At 40.6% G+C, this 13379-nt stretch overlaps 1 long non-coding RNA gene across 1 annotated transcript in view; it reads left to right on the forward strand.

Moving 5' to 3' along the window:
• The window catches only part of LOC134586612 (uncharacterized), an 880984-nt gene that overhangs the window by 563425 nt on the left and 304180 nt on the right, over positions 1-13379 (forward strand). The window lies entirely within an intron of this gene.

Genomic DNA, 13379 nt, shown 5'->3' on the forward strand with positions numbered 1-13379 from the left:
TTTTCCCATTGTTTTTTATAGGCGAATTCTTGTGGAACAGTTTGGTTACCCAGCACTGCATATCCCAGAGATAAAGTTTTATTTTTTGTTGGTGCAGAATGGCATCTATCGTAGAGCTTGGCAGATTCAAACTCTATATTTTGTGGCCCTGATGTAGGTTGTGCCACTTTGTCTATGACTATGCTTTTTAATTAGAGATATGGAAAGATAAAGGAGGGGGGAGATTAAACATCTATTGCAGTTTTGGGAAGGGTAGTATCTTCCCCTCGTGACATATATCTTTAATGCGTTTAGCTCCTAGCTCTTTCCATTTGTTCAGGGATAGCCATGGGGAGATCGAATGAAGTGCCGTTATTGGTGCCCAATACGAGAATTTTTTACCATTCTGTTGCGAGCGTTGAATGTGGTCCCATATTTGGACAGCGTATTGGGTTAAGGGGAGGAGTTTAAGGTTTTTGTCTCTCAGGTGTTTGGGAGTCCACATATAGTCTATCACCGACCCTTTTTTTTCAAGATCTACCCATTGTAGTGTTAAGGTCGGTGCATGTAATTTCACTGCATTTTCTAGGATTGAAGCTTTGTGATATCTCATGATATTGGGGAAGTCTACTACACCTTTCATGCTAGGGGATTGTAGTAGGGTTAACGGTAATCTCGGTTTCTTTTTCTCTCTTTTTCTATAAGCTGAAAGCAAGTTTTGAATTTGTTTGCCTAGAGTAGGCGAGAGGGGTATTGGCAGCATTCTAAAAACATACAACAGTTTCGGAAGGACCATCATTTTAACAGCGTTAATTCTGCACAGCCATAACATCATAACATCTTTCCACTTATGTAGGACCTGTTTACACATTTGCGGTAATGGGAAGAAATTGAGTTTATTGATACCTCTATATGTGGCGGCGATTTTTACTCCCAGATAGGTGAGGTATATGTTCCTCTAATCAAAGGGGAATTCTTCTTTCAATTTAGATGTTGTTAAAGAGGGTGTCAGGATCGGGACAGGGATCCAACACGTAGAGTACAAACAGGTGGTAGGTACGTATACCGGACCTTAGAATGGCCGGACTTAACGTAAGGAGTAAGTAGAGAATGGTCTAGGAACAAGCCGAGGTCGAGGGAACGAGAGGACAGGTAAGCGAGAGACAAGCCGAGTCAAAGGGTAACAGAGATAAACAGGGTAGTACAAACAAGCCGGGTCAGAACCAAAGAGACAACTAGAATACAAGAGCACTGAGTGACTAGACAGGCTAGAACCACGACAGGGCAATGAGCAGATGCCGAAAGCCTTACTTTATACCTTGATTCTAGAGGGTAATCACGCCCCCGACGAGTCCTGATTAGTGCTCGGGACTTGACTGACAGGTCGACCCGGGTTGGCGTCATGACGTCGACTACTGAGCGTCGCGTCATATAAGGAAGTGGATCCCTCGCGGTCGGCTTGTAAATGGCCGAGAGAACCGCGAGGAACGGAAGAAACAACCCCTCTGGGAGGATAAACGTCTAAGTCTCTCACCTCCTCTGAGGTAGAGACTACAGGTACCCTGACAGAGGGCAAGCGCAGAGGCAGGGCTTGAGTCTTTGATTGGTTCAGTTTATAATTGGACACTTTGCTATAGTTCTCTAGGGTGTTGATGAGGTGTGGTAAGGAACACTCAGGGTGAGACATGGTAATGAGGACTTCCTCTGCAAACATTGACAACTTATATTCTGAGGATCCAATAGTAATCCCTGTTATATCTGGTAGGGCTCTGATTTTACATGCGAGTGGTTCCAAGGAGAGAACAAACAGTGACGGGGACAATGGGCATCCTTGACGGGTGCCATTGGTAATAGAGAATGGGGTCCAGATAAATCCTGCATTGGAGACTCTAGCAGTTGGGTTCGAGTATAATGCCATGATTACCCTAAGGTATGTTGTGGGGAAGCCAAATTTGGTAAGGACCTGTTTCATATATTCCCAATTTAGTCTATCAAAGGCCTTCTCTGCGTCCAGCGCCAAGAGAATGCCCTCTTTATTGTGTGTTTCCATGTGTGCCAGTATATTTAACACTTTCCTCGTGTTATCCGATCCTTGCCTGTTCAGGACAAATAATATAGGTCATTTTGAGTCTTTTTACTTGGTCATTTCATTGCAAATTCTATTGCGTCTCCCGAGTATAGGAAGACCCCACATGTGTACCTTTGTCAGGATTTTGAGAAACCTATAGGATCAAATTACAGAGATTCCCTAATTTTCTCATTCCACCATGCTTTCTTGCCAGACACGCTATTTGGTAATGCCACACTGTGACAAAATGGCCCTGGTGTCTCTGGCACTAAAGGTGTACCAGTTGAGGCCTGCTATCGTCCATGGGTTTCTTTGCCTAACCTGTTAATTGCTCAACTAAGCCCAAATGTTGCGTTTGCTTGGTAGCAGACTCATCAGCAACCCAGAATATATGGAGGTTGTATGTTCTGGCTGTTACAGAATATAGCTTGTTTCTTTGGCAATACACTTCAATGCATATGGTTCCTTAGCACGACTTAAACGGTGTTGATTTAAAGACCTCAGAAAGAGACAAGACAACACACTTCTTGCTGGCAACTTGTTGAATCGCCTAATTTTGAAGCTCCCACCTTTTCTTAAAGACAACAGCACACAAAGGAAATGTATTTACAATTCTGTACACCGATGAGAATATGAACTGGAATGGAATTATCAGTTACACATAGATAGAGAGCTATAAATTACGCTTTACTTACCCACGTGGGATGAGAGACCAAGGGCCTGACTGAGTAATGTAAATTAGGTTGAGCTAAATTTCCCCAGGGGTCCTTTGTTCTTATCACATTACACAATAACCTTGGACATTTTAATGGAAAGACTAGTTCCCCCCCATGTTAATAAACACTTCAAACAAAAGTTATGTACATATCACCAGAAGCAGTGCAAAACAGATGTTGCATAGGTGCAGTGCCCAATTCGTGCCCTATTTAACACTAACCATAACTAACCACATCTAACCCTAACACTAGCTAACCTTAACTCTAGTTTACTCTAACAGTAACCCTTGCTAACCCTAACACTAGATAAACCTAACTAATCTTAATCCTATATAACACCATCCTTAACATTTAACAGTTTAGTAGACTTTTACCCCAGCCAGCACAATGTGAAAAATACTAATTTGGTGGATATGGATAACATAATGCCACTTAGTGTATATACAGAGGTATGTATATAAAGTTAGACAACAGTATCAATAAATAATTAGTAAAAAAAAAAAAACTATCACTAAAAATATCTTAGTGTCAAGTACTCCAATGATGGATATTCAAAACAATAGTGAATTGCAATATCTTTCTGGACATTCTAAAATTCATACACAACATCGTGACACCTGCAGACAGGTAGACTCTGTTCAAATAATGATGTGACTTCTGAAGACAATCATGATGTGATGTGATTCAATAACAATATTTAGCATCTTCAAATTGTTTGTTATGTTGTGTAAACCAAATTGAAAAAAATCCCAGCAAACCTAATTTTAATTTCATGCTGTAACACTACAAAATATGTAGAGGGGTGAATACTTCTGCAAGTACTGTAAAGGATTAAAATGTAAATCAGGGGGTGGGGCCAGACCTTGGAGCAGAGCAGCCGCAGAGCAGCCGCAGAGCAGCCGCATGGTTCCACAGCTCCTGCTCCAGAGGGTGATTTTTTTTTTTTTTTTTTTAATTCTTTATTTTGGTTGTGCAGGTGGTTACATATTATTACCGGGCGCCACAACAGCGCATTTCAAGATTACAGTATGTATGCAGTGGCAGACAGAATGCACTTTTTTCATATAATGTAGCGGATATCACGCTTAAACAAAACAGTTACGTTAACGGTAAAAACAATGGAAATAGAAAAGACGTTTGTTAACATGAGGTAACACAAGGTGTGGAGTAGAATGTGACAGTGGGTGCTAATCGGTGAGCGCGGCTGTATTTATGTTAGGCATGCCGCTTGGTATGCGGTTCGTAGACCTCTTCAATGGGACCTGTCAGTCGCTAAGTCAGGGATGGTCAGTGAAGGTAGTGAGTGTGTTTTTGGCCGTTCTAGGCGACCTGCTGAGCAGAGGGTGATTTTTACCCATCAACCGACTGAAATACGCTCCCACGAGCACAAAACCGGCTACCGGGAGCCAGGTGACAGCATAAGCTACCGACTCATACCAAACTAGGCTGATTCCTTGCTGACCCATGCCACGCGGCCCCTGTAGCCTACAAGCCTGATCAGCGCGGGAGAGGCGGCCGCTCCCCCGCCTCTGCAATTGACGTAGACTCCCGAGAAGGGCACCCGTTCCCCCCCCTCAGACCGGTGGGGGTTATCCCGGTCCAAGCAAAGACAAACCTTAACTCCCTGCACAGAGTAACCTGGCTGAAGCAGCACCCACGCGGCTCAAGATGGCGGCCAACTACCCAGTCACGAAGCATGATACAGGGGTACTCGCCCCAGACTGGGAAACCAGATTCCTGGAAAAGTTCAACGACATCTGCCAGCGGTTTTGGAGGAGAGTGGAGGCACGGAAGCAGCAGCCGACCATAGTCGCCCCTGAGTCACATTCGACAGGCGGAGCTCTGGCGCGGCGACCTACTCCCAAACGGAGGATCAAGCGGCCCCAAACACAAGCCTACAGACCGCGTAAGCGGAGGAACTACCGCCACCCGAGATCACGGTACTTCCACCCAAGCCGGCGGACCCCTCCTCATCAAGCATGGGACCCCTACACGGCCCAGGCTGGTAAGGGTGAGAGGGCATGGAATTACCTAAGACCCACTGGGACTGTCAACAACACCCCTTCCCACTGCCCACTACCGTCACACCTAAGGGTAACCATGCCTCCTCCTGTAGTAATCGGTAAAGCACCCGACAGCCAGACGGCAGGAACTCCACGGACTTACCGGTCTCCCGAGACAATACCCTGCCAGCTCTACACGCTGGGTCGAACTATGACTCCAACTCTCATGGCTCTTAACAAGTGGCCAACACACAGAGTATTGGTTGCCCCCTAGCCACCATAGGGTTGCCCCCTACAGAGTTGTCTATAATACCCTATGTTTTCCCCTACCTAGAGTAACTAATGGCAATCCATGTACCACCTTATCTAACCTACCTGCTTAGCCTAGTCTGCTACCTATGCTATATTGCTATTTGTCTCATCATACTAGCCTGCATACAAACTCCTGACAGCCAGGTCTACCATGCCGTCCATGGCAAGCGCACAGGTTGTAGCTCTCTTTACAGCTTCATAGTTCCCGTATAACAAGCGCTGCCTCTTATTCGCCTTACCAATGTATGACTAGCCGCATGCACCTGATATGCTTGCAGGACCGATATTCTATGTTATTTACTTATAAGCTACTTAACTCATGTTTAAATGCCTCATGTTATTATAAAATGTGCGATGCTACCCGATATGCCACAATACCACTAATAATTGTTGTAACTAAGCTTGTGGACGCTGTTGTGGCTAGATAAGCCTCTATTGTTGATTCAAGCACAATAAAAAAAAAACATGTAAATCAGTTGAACTCTAGTGGAATCCTCGGTGGTATTCTGTATGTGCATTCCACATGTTAGCTAATTTTCTCATGCTTCCGAGTCTGACACGAAATTCTCCACTTTCAGACATTATCACATCTTATTTCAGTATTTACCACAAAGTGTTCAATGCAGCTAATTATGTTGTTGATCTATAATTAATTGACAATAATAAAGTGCCTTGTAATGCCATCATCTTTCATCTACTTGACACCAAATCTGTAAAGGGATGCATGTACATTTTCCATCAAGCTTAATAAAAATGCCATATTTACCTTGCTATGATTAATATGCAAGCTGTCATTATAGCTAAACTGTAGATTTCACTCAGTACTAGACGTGTGCACAGTAAGAAAATTAATTCTGGACAAAGAATGTTTTCCTCATTTTTCGGGATGGTCGAATTTCGGCCATATGGCTGTTTGGCTTGTCAGAATTTGGTAACGAAAAAAATTATACAGGAAACGAATCACATGAACCAAAAGGGCTTAAAAATAAGACAATCATTTTTTACAAAATATTATTAATTATTAAAAATGATGCATATATTTTGTAGTACACAGATAGGAGCATTTTCTTGCTATTTTGTTTACCAAAACGGAGAAAGGGTAAAAAAAACTGGTGGGAACAGAGGAAAAGCAGTTTAAAAAAATCTATATTTTTATATTACGGGGACTACTTTGTTTTTTGTTAAAGCCTGAGTTTGACAAAACTTGACAAAAGGTGGAGCATCCCTCTCAACTTTTCTCCCATCCCAGCAGCTGTTGCAAGTAACGGCTGTAGGATTTAGGTATCGTCTCACTGATTGTGAGGGGGGATTTATGTCTCTTGAGGCCTCGTGAGATCCTCTATAGATCTCAGTGTTGCACTCTGGCACATGTGTAAGAGTACAGCACTGAAGCGGCTCCAGGCACATGGTACATGGCACATTTGATCATCAGGAAAAAGATGATGGTGGCCACATGGGACAGGTAAGTATACCTACTTTCCACTGCACTCCACGGCTACCGAACTCTAAGCAGAAATGTCACCTTTGAGGGTCTTTGAAAAAATATGCAAAGACACCTGAAAGGGACAAATCCAATTTAGCAGATACTAGTCTATATAGCCTATATATCCTCTCTCTCTCTCTCTCTCTCTCTCTCTCTCTCTCTCTCTCTCTCTATATATATATATATATATATATATCCTATAGGAGCACTGCTTAACCTCAATTATACATTATGATACCTTGTTAGTATTATAAGAGGTTTGGCTTTGGTGACTATAGATATCATCCCTGAAAAACACAGTATTGTGACAAATTATCCATATCTTATTACATTATACCAATTAAATCATAGAAATGTAATAACTTTTTAAATACAACTATAACATTTCCCCAGTACTGATATTATATTATTATTATTATTATTATTATTATTATTATTATTTTGAGTATAGTTTCTTTTGCATGTGCTTAAATGTAAAATTGATTTTATAAAACTTGGCATTGGTTACAGTTTAAAGCATATTATGTCCAGGGCACTGTGCAGACCATAGGAATTGTTTTCAATTTGCATCTCAACAGGCAGGATTCATGATCAATATTTCCATTTGCTCTTTAACATGATCAATCATTATAATTAAAGAGATCAAACTGTTATTTAGCAATTTACCTTTGGGGTTCATAGAACACTGTTGTTTGTTGCTTTCAGATCAGAGTGGTTTAACATATTTCTTGTGCTATTGGCTTATTACAATGTATTAGGTCAGATTCTTGGCGGCAGAACTGGGTCACATTGGGATCTACAGTATTAGAAAATGAATTCCATGAAAAGCAAAAATGTCCCTGAGTCTGCTTGTAAGTAGCTCCCAATGGGTATACTGTATATTGTTTATTTGTTTGTTTAGCATGTATAATCGCATTGATTTAATATTGCATAGATTTTGACAATCTCAGTGTTATTTACTGGAGTGAGAATTCAAAGTAAATTTGAAACTTAAGGCAAGACTAGCTAAACTGAAAGCAATGCTGGCCAAGTAATTTGAAGTTGTTGTAGTGCCTGGAGTCTGAATGTCCAACGTTTCCCTGTTAAAGCAACACATTCCGAATTTAACCCCTTGGATTCTGGAGGTGTTCTGGGCTGGATATTTGTTTGCACAGTGCGCCATTCCTTGCCTGATAGTGGTAGCGGACACTTTCAGCCAATGAATGGCGATTGGATGGGATTTCCGGGTTCTGCAACAGCCAGAAGCACAACACCCAGGAGAAGAGAGTGTTTATAAGCCCATCTGGGTGACAGGTAAGTAGGCAAACCATTTCTAAAATGTTTACCCCTCTACAGGAGAACCAGGGCCAGCGAGCTGCAGTGGTAATGGTGCTTGACGTAACCCTTTACATTTGAAATTTACTTTGAATTCACTTTATATTCTCACGTTGGTGAATAACCCTGTGAATCAGGGTTATTTATTATTATTATTATTATTATTATTATTGCCATTTATATAGCGCCAACAGATTCCGTAGCGCTTTACAATATTAAGGGCTACTTTCCGTGCTTGTTGATAAACATCAGCTATTTAATGTCTAGACATAACCTGCGTCCACATCCACTCATAACCACCAGCATGTAATGCTTACTGTTTTGCTAATTGGATATATGTTGAGACAAAAAGTTGTATTTTCAATTCAATTGCCATAGCAACTCCACCAGACACTACAGAAGGTTCTGTCGGTATATACGCACTTCACTTCTGAGCAAGAAACTTGCTTGTCTGAGCCCTTAGAAACTACATGTACATGCTTTAGTGCTTAATGTATATACATTTAGAATAAATGTGTTGTTTCATACATGATGTACTGAGAGTTTGCAACCATTAACTTGTCTTCTCTTTTTACACCTCGATGAGTTAGGTATAACTTTTAGTCAGATAGTGACCGGTGGTAATTATCTTTTAAGGAGACCAGGAGCTCCTTAGCGTTTAACTCCTATTAATGGAACATTCCAAGCACCATAACCACCACAACCCGCTAAAGCCCACTACCACCTATTATAAGGTGTCAAACTGTGTTTCATTTGTTTTACTTTTTACCTGGGGTCCACCGGGCATTGCTCCCCACTTCCACTACAATCTCCCGAGAGCCGTACATTCCTAAGTAGGGCTTGGCTCATTGGCTGAGGTTGATTAGCTCCCACACTCCCAGCGAATAAACTAACAGAGCCCAGGTAAAAGGTCAAACCTTTCAAACACAGTTTGACTCTTTACAATGTGAGTGGCACTCCTGGTACCATAACAGCGAGCTGAAATGGTTATTGTACTTGGAGTGTTCCTTTTCATGTTAAAACGTTCAGCAGCTCCTAAGTGGCAGTCATTAAATGTTATGTTCTATAGCATTGACACTGCTGTTAATGTCATAACAATAGCAAACATTTTAGAGATTACCAACTGGTCGATATTGATTGAGATAAACACTGAAACAAGTCCTTTATTGGGAGATGTTAGAGACTGACCAGTAAATTTCAAATTTCAGTAAAAAATACTTGTAAAGAAATCAATCTCAAACTGAGATTTTTTTTAACCTATTTTTCAAATTCTTTGGTCAAGTCCCCAAATTTATCGATTTCATGAATAATTTTCTGTTTGTACTGTTTTCGTATTTCCGTAGTTAATCAAGGAATCAGTACACTTCACAGTGAGCAGAAAATGATTAACTACTGTGAAAGAACTACTTAACAGGGATATTTCTGGGCTAGTAATAATAAAAAGGATAGCCACAATACCTGCCTCTGCGAGAACTTTTAAATTAATATGTTAGTTTTGCCTGAGTACCAATACCGGTGTGCTACAGAAAATGGTATTGGTGTATTTGTCTGGCAGTGACACTATATTAACAATGAGTCAGGAGACTAACGTTCTCTTACCGTCAGCCTGTTCCTGTCAGTGTGATGAACAACTTTATACAGTGTGACTATTTACTTTATCTTCATATCACCTGACAGAAATGTACGATCATTGCTCAATGCTGTGTGAACGGGAAGATTCAATTGAATGTCTTCTGTGAAATTTGATCACTGCTTCTGTCTTCACTGTCATCCTCATATCCCCGCAAAATACCAGCTGACAGTATAAGCCAGGATGCGATTTTCAATTTCCGTCCACTATGTGTACATCTTCACTAAGGTCAGGGTCAAACTAAAGCTAGTATGTGGACTACAGCTCTGTCAGAGGCATCTGGGGCGGTAATGCTGTTATAGTTAAGCAAACCAATGTTTAGTCTTGGATCGTAATAAACTGTAGACTTTTCTAACAAATTTGATTTATTTTTTGCTGAAATTTAAGTAGTTACCCGGAACATTTGCAGTTCTGCGTTTTTTTCAGTGTATATGTATATATGAATATCAATCTAACTCAAACACAGGATAAATTGTAGCCCACAAATCAGTGTATCAAATTACACAGCAGTGCCAGCCTATGTTTAAGCACTTTTCAAGCTAAAAAGCCCAACCAAGAAGATGAAATGCCATTAAATATATTATGTATAATTCAGCATTTTTATGCCAGAGTCCTTAGAATAACCTGTGTGAGTTCCTTACTAAATTGGAGTTTGCCAAGACATATGGTTCTATGTGTGCATCTAATCAAACTCCTCTGACCCATTTAAGGCTATGACGTTTCCCCTTCAGTATCGACTTCAATATCTCTGTTTTAATTAGAGAACAATGCCATTAGCATTGTTAGCTGATCATAGCCCCATAGATTGCATGCACAAAGGTGTTTCTGTACATTTTAATGCTCAGATAATTAGAACTATATATCATGTAGGAACCGACACATCTACTACAAAGTTCTTTTACATAGCAGAGAGGTAGAGACCCTTTAGTTTTTTTTTGTTTTTTTTTTACATAAAACACAAAATGTTTATTTACCAATCTGGTGATGGGTTATACAATTGTATTTTATTTATTTTTTTGCTAGATAGTGCGGATGTGAAAAGGTCCACTTCCTGTAGATATTGCACTCTGGTTAGAATGTAAATCCAGACTCTGTATTAAAAGTAGAGGTTTGTGATACTAATGTGCCGGTTAGAAATGACATGATCTGTGTGCCCGTATCACACCTCTGAGTCAAATTACCCAAATTCTACTGGCACTATTACACTTGTAAAATTATAAACTGCTGACAGCGTTTTCCTCTTTTACTGCTGCTTAATTGAGACCTAACAGTGTCTTATCTTACACTTCTTAATTCCAACATGGTGGCCCTAACCTAGTGCTTTTAATTCATTCTGAAACTACTCTGAAAAGTAAAAGAGGGGAAAAAAAGGGCAGTAAAAAAATTTACTATATTATATATCATAGATTTTATTTATTTATGTTGGGTAAAAGTGACATCCCCAGGAAGTACTTGGAAATCAGAGAATATCTGAATGTACCATTCCTGGTTAAACACTTTGTTATTATTATTTATATATAATATATTAATTAAATATGTATTTAAAAATGTAGATTTTTGCTGCTTCTCCTTTTTCCTCTCTATCTTGACCTGTGAATAAGATCAACATTTAGAGGCTTTCCCATAATTAGTCATCTTTTTCTCCATCAATCATCTTTTTTTCACGCCACAGGCGGAACTCTGACTCATAAAACAAATTAGATGGATTATTCATTCCCCATTTTGTTTGCTTCATGATTTAGCCATATGGAGATTTGGAGCTATGGATTCGGATAATCTCACTAATTGCCCAAAGTTCGTATAAGTTGCAATTTGTTTGAAGCCGAATACGCCAGGTTAATGTACACTGCATATTTCTTTGATTAAAACAGGGGGGTAGGTGCAGCGCTTCAGTAATCCTTGACAAGGTATATGTGAAGAGAACCAGAGAAGAAATAATAGTGTAGTATTTAAAACTGTAGTGGTGATAAGTAAAATAAAAGATGTGCACTCACACTTTCCTGGAGCTTCACTACAGCTCCAGTGTATGCGCCTGGCGGAATAATCCCCGTCTATGGATCAAGTGGAGAGGCAATTCTTCAAGTTATAGATGTGGTAGGGGGTATCCTCATAAAAACAAACAAATAAAAATTGTATATGGTGACGTATGTAGAGCTATGAAGCAAGGGTAGGTAAAAAATATAAAACGTACACTCACGTGTAATGGAGCCGTAAAACCTGGCTCCTCTGATAGCGCTTGAAGTGGTATGATCCCCACTCAAGCATACAGGTGCAAATTTAAATTCTACCCTCAGTGTATATGTGGAGATAAACAAACAGAACCACAATAGTGTACACCGTAAAAAAGGAGTGTAAGCAGAAATAAATAATTTAAACCTACTCACATGCTAAAGAGCAAGTACCGGTTTGCTCAATCCAAAGCGCTTGGGTGGTATGATCCCCACCAGGGATATAGCTCCAAACAATACGACAGCAGCAAAGTTAGGTCCAATTAAAAAAATACTTTCATGTTAAAAAAAATAATAAAAGAAATACAATATATAATATAAAATAGTAATAAAAAGTTATAAACAATACACTTAAAGGACCACTCTAGGCACCCAGACCACTTCAGCTTAATGAAGTGGTCTGGGTGCCAGGTCCAGCTAGGGTTAACTAATTGTTTTATAAACATAGCAGTTTCAGAGAAACTGCTATGTTTATCAATTAGTTAAGCCTTCCCCTATTTCCTCTAGTGGCTGTCTCACTGACAGCCGCTAGAGGCGCTTGCGTGATTCTCACTGTGAAAATCACAGTGAGAGCACGCAAGCGTCCATAGGAAAGCATTATGAATGCTTTCCTATGTGACCGGCTGAATGCGCGCGCAGCTCTTGCCGCGCGTGCGCATTCAGCCGACGGGGAGGAACGGAGGCGGAGAGGAGGAGGAGAGCTCTCCGCCCAGCGCTGGAAAAAGGTAAGTTTTACCCCTTTTCCCCTTTCCAGAGCCGGGCGGGAGGGGGTCCCTGAGGGTGGGGGCACCCTCAGGGCACTCTAGTGCCAGGAAAACGAGTATGCTTTCCTGGCACTAGAGTGGTCCTTTAACGTGTTTCTCCTTGGATAGGCTTTATCAAGAGGAGAAACGCGTTAAGTGCATTGTTTATAACTTTATTACTATTTTATATTATATATTGTATTTCTTTTATAATTTTTTTAACATTAAAGTACTTTTTTAATTGGACCTAACTGCTGCTGTCGGATTATTGATTATATATAATCGCCCAAATATCACTTAGATCTGTTCAGCAGAATAGAATCGCAACCAGGGTAAAGTTCTGACCAGCTGGCCACGAGGTGATAGCTCAAAATAGTTCCAGGGAAATAGGTGCCCCGGCTGCTCTCTGTTCGGAGGTTCCTGTGCGAACACCGTACAAGGTATTCCCTTGGTTTCGGGGAGCAAATGGTCAGTAGTTCCCATCTCTCGAACGTCGTTTGAATAGTGTGTTCGGTTACACGAAATTGCGGCCACCCAGGGAAGCATTTGCTGATCACTTTCCTTGCAGTTTCGCACTTACGTTCATTGGTGTGAAGGTTCTAATGGGTTACAGGGCTGGTTCTCGTTCGAGAGTCGAATGCAATGTGTTTGTGTACAATAACTCACGAACGTATAAAAGGAAAATAAACTAAAGGAACGGTACGTTCTGCCACAGGGTCAGTGACAATTCTGATGTCATTTGGGTTTATAATTTCACAAATCTCAATCCATTCCACAGGCCAATCTAATGAATCCTCTTTGTAGTCTGATCTGAATAGCTTGTATCGATAGCATCAGATTTCTATTTAAACTTATTCTGGGCAGGTTTTGAACACTATAGGAAGTTTTGTGAAATATTAAAAG

Source organism: Pelobates fuscus, chromosome 2 (genome assembly GCF_036172605.1).
Source record: "Pelobates fuscus isolate aPelFus1 chromosome 2, aPelFus1.pri, whole genome shotgun sequence".
NCBI classification, from domain to species: Eukaryota; Metazoa; Chordata; class Amphibia; order Anura; family Pelobatidae; genus Pelobates; species Pelobates fuscus.